This window comes from Podarcis muralis, chromosome 2 (assembly GCF_964188315.1).
Source record: "Podarcis muralis chromosome 2, rPodMur119.hap1.1, whole genome shotgun sequence".
Lineage (NCBI taxonomy): Eukaryota > Metazoa > Chordata > Lepidosauria > Squamata > Lacertidae > Podarcis > Podarcis muralis.
This window is the reverse complement of record NC_135656.1, coordinates 59972891-59992075: the sequence shown is the minus strand read 5'-3', so window position 1 is coordinate 59992075 and position 19185 is coordinate 59972891. Positions and strand designations below refer to the sequence as shown.

The 19185-nt window shown below is 42.3% G+C and overlaps 1 long non-coding RNA gene across 1 annotated transcript; it reads left to right on the top strand.

The window, feature by feature from the left end:
• Positions 1-262: 262 nt before the first annotated feature.
• On the top strand, positions 263-6778 carry LOC114591302 (uncharacterized). The gene is made up of 3 exons (XR_003705230.2): positions 263-784; positions 4052-4152; positions 5279-6778. It is a non-coding gene; the product is annotated as an uncharacterized LOC114591302 (long non-coding RNA).
• The last annotated feature ends 12407 nt before the right edge of the window (positions 6779-19185 follow it).

The window sequence follows — 19185 nt, the reverse complement described above, 5'->3', positions numbered from 1 at the left end:
GAATGGACACAGGAGATGAATGAATAAGGATGCTTTTGGAGAAGCAATATGATAGAAGTGCTGCCTGTGGTTCAATTTTAGATGCCTCAAGGCTGAGTTAGGGAGTTACAAGTACAGTAGTTCAACAGTAACATGGCTATTCCTTAATTCACCCAAAGAGACAAGTCACTTTTCTAAAATCTCCTTGTTTATTTACCAACAATGAGAGAATCTACAAGGAATTTTGATTTTTAATTAAAATACTTCATATTTTACTTGGAAAGATTAGTGACACACGTTTAGAAACAAAGGGATGTTTTAAAAGACCCACTTTCCCAAAGATCCATGGGCTATTTAGTAACATAAATGTTACTATCTCATGAATTTGATATATCATGACTGTAAAACTGAGAAGGAACAAAGGCATTCATTAACAGATGAGTGGTTCACCTAAAACCAATCAAATCAAATGGGAGTTTTGCTATAGACTTTTACACAACATGAACTTAGTCCTCTGATTGTATGTCTTTCACTTTGCATGTTTGTTTAAATCGCAAAATGCAAGGTAGTTGCCTCCAGTGCATTGAGAAAACACAAAATTGAAGTCTGGCTGCTGTTGCCATGTTATTTTTCATATTTTACGTAATGGTGGTATATTAGTTCCGGTCACTGATGATGCAGAACAAATATGAACTAAAAGCTGCATTTTTTAACTGAATTATCTATTTTAATTATGCATTTTTCTGTCATTTTATTTGTGGTTGGTCTTATTATTCTGAGTTTGGATTCCAACAAGGCTGCTAAGGTAAGAGAGTTTTGTCTTTCCCCAATCAAATGTAGCCCTGAAGAAGTTCTGAATCAGCAGTAGGGGTCAGCTAAGAGACATCACAATATCCTATGGCAATCAATTCTGTAAGAGGATTTTCTTACAGAATTTGCGCATCTGGTATTTTTTTTTACAGATGAACAGGAATATATAGAGCAAGGAAGTAAAAGCTTAATGTGATCATCTGAGCCAACATGACAGGTGACAAGAAGGAAGAGAATTAACGTTCTCAAATGAATTTCTAAAACGTGCTAAATGCTAGTCACAAGAGACTCCTGTATACAGCATAGAGATGTAGAAAGCCCAGTAAGCATTCAGTGCATGAGGTTTGTAGGTCCCAACTTTTACAAAGCCTTTAAAAATGTATTTGGTAGCATTTAAGAACAGATCCAGCTTTTTTAAAAGGCTCCTGGATATTTTGCCTTTGAAGAAGACATAGCATATAATAGAGATGCCAGCTAAAAACATGTCATTACTTGTACTGCTAATCCCATGAGAAGGCTTGTGATATTTGAGAGCTAAGCACTGGCAATTTTGATAGATCGGTTGGTAGAGAATGAGATTTTTAACCTCAGAGTCATGGGTTTGAGCCCCATGTTGGGCAAAAGATTCCTGCATTGCAGGGGTTGGACTAGATGACCCTAGTGGCTCCTTCCAACACTATGTTTCTAGGTAGGAAAACTACACAACATAGACTTAGAGTGTTATAAGGCTAATCTGTCACTAGAAACCACATTCCTGCAGAATGTTTGTTCCCATTCAGAGGAAATTAACCGCTGTTGGAAGACATCCAGTGACAAGGGGGCGGGGCAGGGAAATAACCATATACCAAAATGGAATTAATACAGAAACAATAGTATGTAACTCAGGGAGGATAGTTCTCCTCTCCGCCCTCAGATCTTAGTTGTTTAGTAAAGAATTATGTTTCCTAAGAAGCTATTCTTGCAGAGCCTCCTAGTGGCAAAGATTTACCTTTTGGCAGATCTGTTAAAGCCATTCAACAATAGCAAAAATCCAAGGGAATTTTTTCATGGTGGCCCTTTACTGTTTCCTTGATCATCATCATCATTTGCCTGCTGGTGGTGTCAGACATGATATTGCCAGTCATATTTCCACCAGTACTAGCACCTATGAAGAACTTTATGTGAAAAGCGCCTGTAGCTGCTTCCTCTTCTCCAGATTCTTGAGTTGTATTGTGATGCATCCAGAGGCCCAGTAAGAAGTTGGAGCTCAGAGGTAGGTACATGACTGTACTAACTCAAAACTAACTTGGTTGGGCTCTCCACATTTTTTTTAAAAAAGGAATGCAAGATAAAATCTCTCTTGGATTTGAGATTTTTAAACGTGGAGAGGATTAAGGGAACAAAATGGAAAATAGATGGCCTTACTTGGCACCCAGGAGAAAGGCAAGTAGACTTTCAGTATGTTTTCAGTTCAGCTAGTTGTACGTTAACAAAACAATCCAGATTAGGAAAACAGGGACAAATTTGTAAGGTATCTTCCTCATCACTGCATATTCTTAGCTAGATCTCACATACCTGGAATTAAGGACTGGAGATCACTGGCCCCAGAGGGTGTGATAGATACTTATCTGTGCCTTTCCCCTGCATGGCTTCTATGGTTTTCAGGACTTCTTTTAGTCAATTAACCACTAATGCAAGGCAATAACAGACACTTGGATCCATGGGGCTTTTTTTGTTTGTTCTGAGACTATGGAGTTCTTAATTTGATCTCTACTCCTCCAGCTATTTTCATTTGCTCATCTGTCAGCAACCCCTTTGAAAGTAACTGCTCCATGCTTGTTCCCTGAGCAGCTTCTCTAAAAATTAATGAAAGTCGGTGGGTTCCCCAAGGATGCAAGAAAATCCCTGGAACATGTTCTTTTGTGGGTGACTATGTAGGGGATATATGCCCACATTAAGTTATGACAGGGAGAAGAGAAGAAATGCCAAGAAATCTGTGCTAACAGGGCAGAGGGGTATTTAAAAGTCAACATCCAGTCAGAACAGCTCAGTTGCAAGCCAAATAGAGGATGAGAGAAAAATTAACTTAGCATTTATTTAGTACAATTTGAATTGTGCCTTTTAAAGATGTCTGCACCCTTGAAGCTAAAATAAAGATATTTGGTTAGGAACAGTCCATTCTCTGTGTGCAATTTCTTTTCTAAAGCCACTGATTCCTTAATTGTGCTGGCTTTTTGTTTTTAATACCTGCATTTTGTTCTTTCTTACTGCCATAAAAAGGTATTTCCTAGTTCTGTGCTCTTTATAAACATTTCAGAAATTCCACACAAACTGGCCATCCTCAAAATGTCATCAGAAACAGGTTTTGCTTGGTCTCTCAGAGAATCTTTTAAGTGTTGAGGAAACTTTCACAGGGCTATGCAACTGCTCAAAAGTACTTTGAAATCTGAAATAAATAGTTTGGGGGGAAAACCCTTATTTGCTACTTTAAGAACCCATTGCCAAGCGCTAGGTCTAAAGTCACCTTAGAAGTGGGGGTGGGGGGGGGAGAATCCCACTCCCTGGGTGTGTCCATCCATATAAAGGCCAACATGTAACTCAAGGAGACATTGCTAAGATTGTGGACATTGGTTATGAGCATGATTCAGTACTTTTGCTATCCTGGGATGAGGTAGTCTTTAGCTGTCCCACAAGCAGCCCTGAATTACTATTTGACACAAACATTGTGGCTCCTGCTCTTCTACAATTCTATAGTCTGAAATGACACAACACTGTGTGAATGCAGTTAATGTGCATGCTTTTAAAAAGTTTGATTAGCAGCTGGCCTGAGGCAGGAGGTGGGAAGAGAGAGAGAACAGAAATGGGACTGAGTGAGGAGGGAGAGTTCAACCATTCTCCTTCCATGGTCCTGATGACAGCTATTTGCATCAGAAGGCAAGCTTCCATTGGCACCAAATCATATATACTAATAGCAAAACTCATTCTCCAAGCAACAGACCTGGTATAACCATGCTCAAGAGGGAGATATCAGCAGGCCTAAGGGAAACAAAGTTTTTGCAGAAGTACTAAAAAACCCAAGGGGGTGGGGTGCGAATCCCAGAACAGCCCAAAGAAAACTGTATGCGTTAAGAGGCCATAATGAATGTCTGCTGGGCAGTGGTGTTGGAGAAATGTACAGTACTCTGGAAAAGCATGTGGCTTGCTGACATCTTGAACAGGAGTGCTGTTCAGTGAAACGTTTTAGTGCAGGTCCCACCTGAATGTTCTAGTTTCTGTTCTACAGATCTGGCAGCCGCTACTCCTAGCACTTGTGGATAACCCTGTCAAATAACAAACTTTGTCAATTTGTGCAAGAGGAAATATATTATTCTCAGCAGGACACAGGTACATTCTTGGGGGTGTCGCTCAGTGGTGGAAGGCATGATTTGCATGCAAGAATTCCCAGGTTTGGCCGCTGCCTTCACCAGGAAGGATTGGGGAAAACTCCCTGTCTGAAACGCTGGAGAGTTGCTGCTAGTCAGTGTGGGCATACAGGGCTAGATGGGCCAATGGTCTAATTTGGAATACTGGCATCTTCCTATGATCCAGCCTGAGCCACAAATCAAAACATTTTTGTTCCAAGAACAAAATGGTTTTTGGTGAGGGACTGAAGGTCTAGTAATCTCATCACCTGACCTAGTAGCTGCTGCTCTGAACCATTTGTTCTCGAGTACAAGGACGCGGGTGGCGCTGTGGGTAAAAGCCTCAGCGCCTAGGGCTTGCCGATTGAAAGGTCGGCGGTTCGAATCCCCGCGGCGCGGTGCGCTCCCGTTGTTCGGTCCCAGCGCCTGCCAACCTAGCAGTTCGAAAGCACCCCCGGGTGCAAGTAGATAAAAAGGGACCGCTTACTAGCGGGAAGGTAAACGGCGTTTCCGTGTGCTGCGCTGGCCAGAGCAGCGATGTCACGCTGGCCACGTGACCCGGAAGTGTCTCCGGACAGCGCTGGCCCCTGGCCTCTTAAGTGAGATGGGCGCACAACCCTAGAGTCTGTCAAGACTGGCCCGTACGGGCAGGGGTACCTTTACCTTTATACCTTTACAAAAGCCTTATTGCAACCCACTTGTAGGCTCCACCTCCCTACTTGGTAATCACCAATCCCTGTCATATACAGTTTGGTAAACCAATTCATACAATGACTGTACAAATCAAACTTCAGCCCTTATATTGCAAAAGCTTCAGCTACATCCCCCCCCCCCCCATCGTTAGTTTAGCTCACCAAGAGCAAGGATTTACAAGAGTTACAACTCAAGCCATGTAGGGCTTTCTAATGGAATGTCAGCTTTAACTGCACCCGGAAGCAGGTAGGAAGCCAGAGTCTCTTCTTTTTGTAGAAATTGAGTAATATGGATATGGTCCTAACAGCAAACACTTGCTAAACTGGAGCAAGCCGCACCTGCTGTGGCTTCTAAGAAGTCTTCAAGAGTGGCACTGCACACAGCACATTGCAGTAATACTATCCATCTTTTCACAGATCTGTGAAAATGGCTGAATGTGAAGCAAACACTTGTAATCATTCTACAAAGTGCAACAGGGAGCCACTGATGCATACAGAGATATGTTTTTCAGCATCTTGTAACAGACTATTTCTTAAGGTTGTAATCGCAGAGTACTTTGTTAATACAGTGCTCCTATTGCAGATTGTATGAGAGCACAGGTCATTGTTTCCTACCTTAGCTGACTGCCTTGGAAGGGCTAGCACACTTTTGGACAGGAAATTGTCTACAAATAATGTTTAGCTGTGCACTTGGTGAAATTCACTGCCATAATGTGCTCTCATGACAAATGGTTTATCTCACTTCTCATTAAATAAGTCCAAAACCTAATTTCTCAGACACTTAGACAACTTATTCAGCTGTCCTCAAATGGGAAAACATTGCAACTTGAGAAAACAAGGATTTATCACAGGTCAACTTAAAGCCACTAAAATGGAAGAATAATGCAATCTTGCCAAACCCATGCACTTTCAAGCAGAGACAATCTAATGATTCAAAGAGAATATAAAATACACCAAACACTGCAAATTTAGAGGATGCAGTGCTGAATTTAGATGTATTCTTCACAAGCACATATTTCAAAAAAAACTAATAAAATCGGAATTGATCAATCATCCCATGGGGCTCAAATAATGAAGGATAGGCACCAGTAAGAACCATGATAAATGGATTGGAGTATATAATGGACAGTGTGCTGCAGCATATGGAGGGCTACACTGAACCGATGTTTACCCTGTGGATGCAAGTTTTCTGTGGGCATCATTACTCAGCTAAGAGGTTGAAATATTCAGAATCAAAGATGAACAAATGGCTGCCCAATTAAAATGAAGGTGAGTGTGATCTATGTATTTGTTCTTCTTCATACTGATTCCTGAAAGTAAAAGTCCAGAACCGATATGGCATTTGCAAGAGAACAACAACGAATCATGGACGCGGGTGGCGCTGTGGGTAAAAGCCTCAGCGCCTAGGGCTTGCCGATCGAAAGGTCGGCGGTTCGAATCCCCGCAGTGGGGTGCGCTCCCGTTGCTCGGTCCCAGCGCCTGCCAACCTAGCAGTTCGAAAGCACCCCCAGGTGCAAGTAGATAAATAGGGACCGCTTACTGGCGGGAAGGTAAACGGCATTTCCATGTGCTGCGCTGGCTCGCCAGATGCAGCTTTGTCACGCTGGCCACGTGACCCGGAAGTGTCTCTGGACAGCGCTGGCCCTCGGCCTCTTGAGTGAGATGGGCGCACAACCCTAGAGTCTGGCAAGACTGGCCCGTACGGGCAGGGGTACCTTTACCTTAACAACGAATCATGGCTATCCTGTTGTTGTATAGGTTGGGCTTGTACATCATCTGCTGTCTTCCTCCCATTACCTTCCCCCCAAAACAACAACAACAACAACAACAACAACACACCTCTGAATTTTTATACACTGTCTTTCTGGCCACTAAATCCACAGTAAAATATACTATCTTTTATAAAAGCAAATTGCATGTTTACACTTTGCCTTTTGCAGAGTGCTGCTTCTTTGCGAGTTCTTTCCTAGAGGAGTGCAGCAGTGCCTGAAAATATACCACAAACATAATTAGGTGTTTTGATAGCAAGTGGATGCGGATTTTTTGGATTAACGGAATAGCAGAGTTCCTGCCAGACAATCTATCCATTAGCGCTAGGAAGCCCAGGCCATGGATCCGGCCTGTCTGAGGGATGTATAGCAGAATACACTCTTGGAAACCTGATCTGATTAACTTCTAATTTTAACTATGTGTGTAGCATTTAATATAGAAGCAGCTGATGGTGCATAAATCTACTGGCCTGTCAAGCAGCTCCAGTGCAGGGCTAAAGCAGAGGTCTTTCTTCCAGCTGAAAGCGAAAGCCTGGAAGCTGTGCTTTGGTTTTTTAACGTGCTGCCATTCCACCTGAAAAACAAACAAAGAGCAATGCAACCTCCTTATTACAAAACACAAAAGGTGTACAACACCCCAAAGCACTGTCAGGGCTTAGCATTGTAGTCACAAAGCTGTGATCAGATTTTTAATTTTTTTCGCCCGATGGTTAAATGACATGCTGTTTTTACATACCTGTTTGTGTTTGTATAAGCAGTAAAAACAAATACAAAAAAATTCTGGTCATACAATCTTCCAGAAAGGACTCTACTGTTCAAACCTGAGTGTCCCTGCTGAGACTCATCAATCTCCTTGGAAAATGTTGCATGCAAATCGCACCGCAAAAGTTTTCAAAGGGTGGCCTTCCATGAGCGGAGGCTAAGCCGTTGGTAGACCCTTGAGCTACTGGGTGTCACACTAATCACTTAGGGATAAATTGAGGAAGTGATCTCAGGGTATGCTCAGATTTCTGTCTTTTTGTCAGCTGACTCAAGATTACTAGGTAGAACACCAGGGCCTGAACTGTCACTGCCAGAAAGTGGTTGTTGAGCTAATTCGTATACTAACCTCTGGGTAACAAGGTCTGTAAACAAATTGCATGACATCAGCACATGCATGTGTAACACCAGCAGCTAAGGAAATTTCAAGGCAGTCTCTATTTTAAGAGGAACAGAAATGACTTAAATGTAGATAAGTATGTCACACCATTCTGCATTTATTTGCTTCCTCCAGGAAATAGAGAAAGCATATCGAGTCATTTAATTGAGCCTGAATTCCTGCTTAAAAAAAAAATTGTTTATCTGAACATGAAATTGAACATTGTTTTCACAGCACTACTGTGCACAACTACCAGTGACACCTCAATACATTAGCATTTAATATTAAACATATCTAATTCTTGGACAAGAATGTGTCTAGAAATGTACAATACAACAAGAAGACAGTTAAAGCTAAGTTTAGAATTGACTGGCACACAAAGCAAAAGTTGGAAACAGTTCAGAGAGCTTTACAGTGTTATCCTTAACTCAGAAGTTAAGTCCCTCCTTGGCTAAGTGTCTAGGATTGCAGCCTTAATTTATGTTATTCTTCCAGACCACTAGCCCACCCAAGTAGAAAGCTTGGGAGTCAACACAAAATTTAAAGGTCAGTTACATCCATTGCTTTTTTTCTAGAAAAATAGGTACCCACCATGAAATTGTTGAAGGAAGTGCCACACTTTTTAACAACAGCAAAAAGAGGTGCCAGTACTGTGTACACTTGAGTACCCCCTTTAAAAAAAGCACTGGTTACATCAGTAATTTCAATACTGGTGTTAATATGGTTCCCTCAACTGAAGACCATGGCAGAAGAAGGGTAAGAAGGAATTCAACCTCTGGATGAGGCCTTTCCAGTGTCACGAGGCTTTTTGCAACCTGGAATACCTCTGCTGTCTGAAAATAAAGTTGTCTTTGTCACTGCCGATCACCAGTCACCCTAAGCAGAACTTCCCAAGAGCCTAACTCACCCAAAGACTCAGTTCATGAGACAGCTTCCAAAAAACCCCACATAACCTAACTACACACACATTTGTACAGTAAATGTACACATGCAGGAAGCCTCACCCTGCTTCCTTTCCATGCCAGCTGACACGGTTTAACCAACCTATGTGGGTGATGTGTCCATACACTACCAAAAATAGGGTGCTGCCCAAACCATGCAGAAATGTTTTTTTGTTTTTTTCACAACAGCCAGGCCACAGTGACAACTTATTCATTAGGTCTAAATCTTCAGAAATGGAGTCCTGTTACAGACTGAAGGACTCCGATGATGCCATTGTGCACGACCTCAAATGCATTCTGAGGAAATGAGATATGACTGTCGTTAAGCAGCAGCTGCTGATGACAAAAGTACTGGGAGGTGTGTGCAGTCACTTCATAGACTGATAGATATGTACCTGCATTCAGAACATGCCTCAGTCAAAGTCTTGGGCTCAGAGGCTTTGGAAAAGCCATTGTTCCTTTGCCTTTGTTTTCTGACATATGTTCCAGAAGCCTCTTCCTTAATAATGGAATTGTTGCAAGACAGCCATCAGACATAATCAGCTGACTAGGAAGCAAGTCCCTGTAACTCAATGGAGCTTACTCTCATAGTCACCATGTATAGGATGACTCACCATGTTCTCATTGTAAAACCAACAAAGTTATAATTATAGCTCTTTATAAGCATAAATACCTAAAAGAAATTATAGTGGTAGTAAATATAATGTGTATATATACACGTGTACACACACACACACACACACACACACACACACACACACACACTATATTTGCTATTGCTATAATTTATATATGATAAAATATATAAACAAATATATAATTATAAACTTTCTTGAAGCCGTATAACTAGAAACAGATTGCAAAGCCACTTTTTAAAGCAAATAAAATAGCAACCAGTTTGCACACTGAAGCCTTTAAACTTACCAAAAAAAATTGGTTTCTTAAATGCTTCTCCAAAAAAACCAACCCTCTAGAGCAACTGGATTACTCCAAGACTATATACAGATACACACACACAAATACATACACTCAGGCTCAACGCAGCTGTAAGCTAAAGGCTCATCAAAGAATTAAAGTGAAAGCAAACCTACCAGATTAACCCTTACAATGCTGGAATTAAACTACTGTACAAATAAAAAAGTATTCATCAGCAATCAGTATTAACATGTAAGAATGTATGTATGTATGTATGTATGTATGTATGTATGTATAAGATTTATAACTCACACTTCACCATGAGGTCGATCCCAGGGTGGGTTACGACAAACAGAAAAAATATGGTTTTAAAACAAATAAAAATCACTGCAATTAAAAAACCCCATAAACCATTCCAAAATGGGACAGAGAGATATCACACTTATGTGATGTGCACAAGAGCAGAAGAATCAACATTTTCACTTGAACTAATCAGAGCAACAAATTGCAGCCTTAGTATCCTCTGTGCTTCTTTCCACAGCAATAAATGGTCACTGAGTGTGTATTGAGCCTTTCAACTCCCACAAAAAGTAATAATTTAAAAAATCAGCTGATTTATGTTGTAGATCAGGGGTGGCTAACATTTCCCGACTTGAGAGCCGCATTAATGGTCAGCCACCCCTCCAATGGCTGCATGCCAGCAGTGAGTGTGGCCAATGCATGTACATATGCATAGACATAAATGCACACTCCATTTGCAGACCATATACACCTACCATACATGCACATTCACCACATAGATAGTGCACGCGCACACAAGAGACTTTCAGGCACAAAGCACCCTCTCCCTCTCTTTCACTGCTCTCTCTCTCACACACATACATACACTTTCTCACACAAATGCCCATGCTGATGCAGGCACATAAAACAAAACACACCATTGGCATTTCCACAGCCCCCTAACCAATCCAGCTCTGGTAGTTGATGGAAATAATGCCTTTTGCTTTACACAGGTAATTATGTGCAAAATAAAAGGCAGCCCTTCTCCCCACCCTAACTTTCCAGCGCCAGATTTAGGGTGGTACAAATGCCCCCTCCCCTTACAGGGCACTGAGCCAAGGGAGTGCAAAGTACAGTGGTACCTCTGGTTACGAACTTAATTCATTTTGGAGGTCCGTTCTTAACCTGAAGCCGTTCTTAACCTGTACCACTTTAGCTAATGGGGCCTCCCACTGCCGCCACCACACAATTCCTGGGGCAAAGTTCTTAACCTGAAGTACTACTTCCGGGTTAGTGGAGTCTGTAACCCGAAGTGTTTGTAACCCGAGGTGTTTGTAACCTGAGGTACCACTGTAATACAATTGAGTGCATGTGCAGAATGGAAGGTGAGAGGGGGGCGGCTCTTTAACAAATAATAGTTCCAAAAGGATTTGCTGTGAAAATAATAAATGGGGGGGGGGAAGGGTGCGCCAAATTTCATCCTCACTCTGGGCACCGTATTACCAAAGTCCACCCCTGCCGGTACTTGACTGCGGTTGGGTGGAGACGCTGCTTTTTAAAGAGCTTTATGTCCCATTTTAATGTGGTGGTAATGTTCAGCTAGTGCTCAGATCAAAGATGTGTGCAGAGCAAAGCTTAGGTCCCAAGCATAGAACAGCTAAAATCTCCCAGAATTCTTTATCCCTGGTATTGACCTGCAGGACAGGAATGGGAAACATGTAGCCCTCAATATATTGCTGGACTCCAGTTCCAACCAGCCCCAACCAGCATGGCCAGTGGTCAGGAATCATGGGACCTGTAGTCCAACAACATCTGGAGGGCCACAGGTTCTTCATGCCTGCTGCAGAGTATAATAATAATAATAATAATAATAATAATAATAATAATAATAATTAGAACTGAAGGGTTGGAAGGCACCACAAGGGTCATTTAGCTCAATGGTAAAGACAATTAACACATTTGTGGACTAGGTAACGGAGTACCTTACCTGCATTTGTTTCTGTTAAACAGTTCATATTTCTATCCAGAGTTGGGATGCAATAAAAGTAAAAATAACTTGCTCTGAAAAAAGATGTGCAATATAATATCCCTGGGATAGCTCAGTCAGTAGAGCAGTAGACTCTTAATCTCAGGATCGTGGGTTCAAGCCTCATGTTGGGCAAAAAGATCCTGCCTTGCAGGGGGTTGGACTAGATGACCCTTGTGGTCCCTTCCAACACTACAGTTCTATGATGATGATGAGGGTGATGGTTTTTATCATTTATGCTACTTAATGCCAAAATAGGCTCCTAAGTGGTTCACAAAGTATAAAAAAAACCTGTTACATTTTCGATCGATTCAGTAAAAAGTAAAAGTTACTGACGCTACTTTCAGTGGTGTTAAGTAGAGTGCATAGAACCTCCTCTGAACATTACTGATGTTGTGGGTTTTACACACCCACACATACTCCTCTACACTAAGGAATTTAGCATCACTCCTAGTCATCTTTGATTAGAAAGACCGACGCAAAGGAATAAAGAAAAGTAGCTCCGAACTAGCGTAGAGAGATAACCTTTTCCTTCTGCCCTTAGCAACTGCAGTCCAGCCCCTTTTAGACATAGAATTAATATATTCCAAGACAGATGGCATGGCTTCCATCCAGGCCTAAGTCACAGCATCTCTCTTTTTAAAAAGTAAGCATTTCCCCCACCATATCCTTTGCCAGCATTCTGAGAACAGTGTGAAAACTTCCCAGAGACTTTTCAAGCTTATAGCCACTCTCTCATCCTGCCAGGTTCCTGTGACACACATAATCTTTAACCCATATGTAGATACACTGTCCCCGTGCTCCCCCCCCAAAAAATGTTTAGGGGCACGTTCATTTTCCTACTCATAATTGAAATACTGTCCCTCAATAAGGCCAAACTTAGATTCACAAAATGTTTAGGGGTATGCGCCTGCATCTCCCCCACTGGCCCTACCAACCTGTACCCACTCACTTTCACGACTGGTTGTTTTCCGGTCTTGCATTCAGTGGGCTACCCTAACCTACGACACCCCGTCACTCCACTCATCTGCCCTATTCAAACACCACCAGTTTATGACTTCCTAAATTACCACGGCGGGCTAAATTACATGCTTCCCAGCCGGTGTGCAAATCATCAGTAACTTTACACCAACATTTGTCACTACTGGGTATGACCCGCATATGTCAAGTGTGAGCTGCAGCTGCTTGTTTGGGGGTGCCGTTGCCTCTTGAATAATTTCTTATGCCTGAAGAGCTTAGAAGAATGTGTGCTTCCCTTCGAAGACCCATCCTCTTTCCTGGGCAGTAATTGAAGTCAACAGGATTCACTCAGATCCTGTGGCAGGGTAGTCTGATACAAGGAATTCCAACTATTATTCACCTCTTGGCATCATAATTACACAGTGAACTTTTGACATGGGCTTGAATGCAAGGATGGCAAGGGGGCGGCGGGGGGGGACGGGACACACAACTATTCAAACAATTTCAAACTTTTCACAGGGTAAGAAGAAGAAGCAAAGCAGCTGGCCTAGAGTCTGGATACTTGAGGTTCTCCCCCATCCCCTCCTCTTCTTGATTGCCTTGGCTTCACGAGAAGATTACCTATCAACATCTTTTGGAAATATCACCCATTTAAAGAATGTTAACCAACTGCAAGGGGTTGATAAATATTAAATGTTAAAATATTAAAAATGTAAAATGTATAAAAATGTATATCTTCCTTCTGGAGGGTCTCTGTGTGTATTGCCACTGGGCAGGGGGATTGCATGGATACGTGTGTAAATACCTGCACAATGAACTCATCTACCGGCTTCATTTGAAGTCGGAAGGTCATGGGTCTTCACTAAGAGTCTGCCGCAGCCCTGCTCAGCTTCTCTATGGGCACAGCAATCCTCTACTCACATTCCTTTGGGTCTGGAGTTACGCTGTCCCTACACTTGTGGGATGGTCACCGTATCCACTGTGTGCTCATCCCAGGTGGGAAAATGAAAAACAGAAAATACAGAAAATGTTATGTCCCCAGCATCCCTGGAGACACTGTTGCAGCCCACCAATCAGTGGTTGGACCAGCAATGAAGCCCACATGCCACATGGACATGGAAGCAGCCAATCCATGAAGACTGAGGTGGAGTCCCATGTGGTCCTAATATGCAAGAAATGCACAGAAGCAAGTAAAGGCAGTGGCCAATGCTAAAGCTCCATTCTAATAATGCACAAACACATCTGATCACGGAATCATTGGTTCAGATCCACACTGGGACATTCCCCCTCCTATTATCATCATATATTGTTTACTGAAATGGGTTGCCTACTGGTACGGTTGGAGAGACACAAATTAATACCTGCACGCTCCTGGGATCACTGGCCCAAAGTCCCCCAATGAGACGACTTCCAGTGCTGCCAACAGTGGATCCCACGATAGAGGATGCCAGCCGTGCAGTTAATTAGGGATAATCTGGGAGTAATTATCCTTACAACTTTCACTTATGGATCATCCGATAACTACCTCTTGTTCTGATGGAAAGCGGAGGCAGGGATGCAGAGTGCATAGCACTGTACATATTGGAAACTCCCCAATGCGGTCGCCATGAGCGGAGGTACTTCTGTTTCGTTTAAGAAGGATCTGAATTTTGGACTTAAGAAACAGACATGTTCTGGATGAAGGAGAAAGATAACCTGCTAAATGAATCAGCCACTGAGTGCCAAGGTTTTGATCTGGAGAGGACTCTCATCGTAACTGGAAAGCTACGTAAGGGAAGAGGAACCTTTTTCTCTTTTCACATTATATTTACATTATATTTGCTGTGCTATGAGTCGGCAAGTCTTCACTGAATGAATTACAATTATATATGGGATTCATATATGGGATATACAATTATATATGGGATTCAACAAGAACTTATAATTTTCTTTATGGAGTGCTTGAAAGAATAAAAAGGTAAAGGACCCCTGACAGTTAAATCCAATCGTGAACGACTCTGGGGTTGCAGCGCTCGTCTCGCTTTACTGGCCGAGGGAGCCGACGTTTGTCCGCAGACAGTTTTTCTGGGTCATGTGGCCAGCATGACTAAGCAGCTTCTAGCAAATCCAGAGAAGTGCACGGAAATGCCGTTTACCTTCCCGCTGGAGCGGTACCTATTTATCTACTTACACTTTGATGTGCTTACTAACTGCTAGGTTGGCAGGGCTTGAAAGAATAGACTGTGTGAAATACTGTGATGACTTGTGGCATTGCCTACTAAAGAGAGCTCTAATTCTGATTTATTGTGGTTTTGGCGAGACACTAGCTCATTAGAAGGTTGGGTCAAAGGAGACAAATGCTGGAAGCAAGCCAGGAGTTGCTACTGGATGGTAGAGCACTTTCGGTTTTGGAGAGGCAAAATGGAGAAATTATGGCTTACTAAGAAATGAGTTCTCGGGTGAGGGGCAATGTTGAAGAGAATTGATTGATTACAACATGAAGGAAAATAAGAAGGTAAACAAATATTTCACACAGATAACTGCGTCATATAAATTCCCTCTGCAAGTTAATGGATATGGATTTATTAAATACGAATGAAAGTCACCACACCAGTGGCTGCTAAAACAAAGGATTAAGATCGGAATTGTTGTATTTGGACTAATTAAGAGAAACTGGAACAGGGCCAAGGGATAACATCAACTCCTGATAACTGGAACACGGGAAGTCATCCAGCAACATTGAATTCGGAACTGATTAATTGGCTTTTTTATTGTATTATGATGTGGTATGATTTGGTATTGTATTAATGTGGCCTCTATTGGATTGTTATTAATGAAAAATTATATATATATATATATATATATATATATATATATATATATATAATTTCTGCCCCAAGCAGAAAATAGTTCCATACACCCCTGATGGAAAGATCAGGACAACTGCAGAGCCCTCACCTAGGGGAAACAGATGGAGGGTGGCCACGAAGCAGGAGCAGCAGCAGCGAAGACACCCAGGAGGAAGCATTTGACATCCACCCCACAGTGTATGGGGTTGATAAACTGGGGCTGGTATGCTATGACTGGTGGGGAGTTACGCCATATCCCATGCTCTATTATATTAACATGAGCAGGACAGCCATCAATGCAAGGATAGTTAAAAAAACAAAAACCCACAGCAGTGTATTATGAATGCCTACTCAGTTTCTATTATTTAACTCACGTCTAGAATTCCACCACCATTCAATAGCCAGTCTTTTTACTGATAAACTCCCCTTCCACAAACTGATCCTTAACTTCTTTAGACTTCAGATTTTGTCTCTCCCATCCATTTGGTTAATTGCTTTCATGTGACCCTTACCATGCCCTTAACCTGGCTCCTAATGTAGAGTCATCCTTTGGAACCTTATTTCAAGGTCAATAAATATTCCTGTTAGAAACCTTACACTTCTACAGGACTAAATCCAGTGATGGGCCCAAAAGCAGCGGCTAGGATGGCCCTCACCAATCGTTTCTGTCGCAGGCTCTAAAACCAAACAAGTATCATAGGAAACTAGCACAGGGTTAATAACCAAACAATCCTAACCCTGGCCAGGAAACAGTGGGGATGCGTAGAGCAATAGGTAATGTAGCTTAGCGGCAGAGCATCTGCTTTGCATGCAGAAAGCTCCAGGTTCAATTCCCAGCATCTCCAGGTAGGGCTAGCAGAGACCCCTATCTGAAATCCTGGAGAGATGTCTGTGTAGACAGTACTAAGCCAAATGGGCCAACAGTCTGATTCAATATAAGGCAGCTTCCTGAGTTCATATGATGGGGTAAAGACAAAAATTGTGAGCCTAGGGTTAATATGAGATTGATTTCCAGAATATAGGAGCTTCATACAGTGGACTCCATATGTTGTTGGATTCCCAACTCTCATCAGCGTGGCTAATAGTCAGGGGTGATGGGAGCTATAATAATAATAATTTATTACTTATGCCCCACCCATCTGGCTGGGTCTCCCCAACCACTCTGGGCAGCTTCCAACAGAATATTAAAAACATGGTAAAACAGCAAACATTAAAAACTTCCCTAAACAAGGCTGCCTTCAGATGTCTTATAAAAGTCAGATTAGTTGTTTATATCTGATGGAAGGGCGTTCCACAGGGTGGGGGCCACTACCGAGAAGGCCCTCTGCCTGGTTCCCTGTAACCTCACTTCTTGCAGTGAGGGAACTGCCAGAAGGCCTTCGGAGCTGGACCTCAGTGTCTGGGCTGAATGATGGGGGTGGAGATGCTCCTTCAGGTATACTGGGCCAAGGAAGTTGTATCTGGAAGACTACTGGTTCCTCACATCTGTTATACAGTTTCCATGACCAAAAGCATTAATTGCCTGGTGGAAATTTCAGTCTATGCTCTGTCAAAGTTCTAACCCCCTGAGCCTGGTTGTCACACTAACACCTTTGCTTCTTCAGGAAATCCTCCCAGCTCACTGAATGATCCAACAGGCATGCTTTCTAGCAGCCTCTCAAGTAATTTGCTGCTTTATACATTCCCAGGTGATGCTAAAGTTCAAGGATTCTCATCTATCTAATATATTTCCTTACTCATAAGTTTAAGGCATATCTGGGTATCGTTTTCCAGTCGACCGGGTCCTGGGATGTCCATCAAAAATATGCCAAAGAAAAAGCAGCTCAAAGTATTAAGATGCTGTCGCGCTTCTTTTACACGGAGGGGGGCAGATACATCCCAGCAGCCTTTGAAGTCTTTCAAGCAAAACCTCTGGCGCAGTTACTGTATGGGGCACAAATCTGGACGGGGAACCACTGCTCCAGTCTTGAAACTGTTCAGTCTAAATTCCTAAGGCAGATATTCGGCGTCCCCTCCTGTGTTCCAAACGCAGCTTTACGACTCGAGGCCTGCCTTCCATCTGTAGAAACTCAGACCTGGCAAAGAACACTCAACTATTGGCTTCGTCTTAATCTAAATCCACCCGGTCTACTGCCTCTAGTAATGCAAGACCCTCATAAAAGCATGTGGTTCAAAACTGTGCATCAAAAACTCCTTACATGCGGTCTGCATTCGCAATCCCTACTATCAATGGGCCTCATTAAAGCAAAGAGTCTAATAGGCCAGCGCCTGAAAGACATTGAACGGCAAAACAACCTGACTATCTTAAAGAAACTGTGCCCATGGTATACCTACTTTCCCCCTTCCCATTTTGACTTTCCAGCTTCATATTTGTTTAAATTAACCATCCCAAAATACAGACGTGCCTTTACATTGGCTAGATGGGATGTTCTTCCCTCTGCCGTACTCGAAGGTCGTTACCAAAAGACTCCATTTGAAAAACGACTCTGCCCATGTAGAGATGGTAACACGGAAACAGTGTCCCACGTCCTCCTATCCTGCCCCCTTTACAAAGACCTAAGGAATGAGATTATTACTCCACTCATTCTCCCCAACCCCGGCCGTTCACAAGACATTATACTGTTTTCTCTCTTGTCTGATACGGATAGTCAGACAACAGAGAAGGTCGCGAGGTACATCGAGAGAGCTGTGAAATTGAGGGCCACCATCTGAGTGACAGACTTGTTCATCTGACGGACCTCCTTCTGCTTGTTCCTATCCTCCTTTTATTCTTATTTTATTTTATTTTTAATTCTTGCATAGCTGTGGCCTGTTGGCTTTGCTAATAAAGTTCTGATTCTGATTCTATATTTCCTGTTGTCATCTAGACACCCCAAGATGTGTATGAGTGCCGACTGCTAATCTGAGGAGTCTTGGGACATGTTTGGATACTTGCCAGTCCACAGAAATGCTGCCGGGTTATTCAGCTATAATATCCATCAACATGGTGCATTTAAATGTTTTCCTTCAGTTCTCAGTCCCATAACCATCTATGCAAAATACACTGGACAATAGCAACACTTTCTTTCCAATATTTACAACATGAGAAATATCCTTCCTCTGCTTGCTTGCATGCTCTCAATCCATTTCTATTTACACTAGTGAGAATTAGTTTTCGGGCAGATTTGCTTTGACAAATTTTACCTCTCATGCTTTGGTGTTTCCAGTTTGATGCATAATGTTTACTGGTCCTCGAGGCTGCATCTGGACATCCAAGGCTTGGCCCTGAGACTGTGAAACAAACCTGTCCCCTTACCTTCCAGGTTCCAGAAGATGTAAGAGGGACAGAGTAAGCTGTGGACCAAGACTAACAGTTAGGGATGGGGGAACAATTTGATCCAATCAGCATTTAAAGGTAAAACTTACCTTTCCAAAGCACTAGGTGAACCAAAACACAGTCATCCTTTGAAACCTGAAATTCTATTAATTTTACAGTGCAGTTCTCCGGCCAAATAATGCATACAAAATGCATGTACTGGGGTAGGATGTGCATAAAAATATATTTATTAGTGAAAATAACATACACAATGCATAATAATAGAGGGGGAAATTGTTCTGTTAGGTTGAAGTGTAACATGTATCTCAGTAAACATGTACCACACCAAAATGCTGGTGAATTTTCATGAGGACTTAAAAAACATAAATCACAAACTGATTTGGAAATGTAGAGAACTGAACTTAAGACTGAAAGAAATTATGGCAACCCTA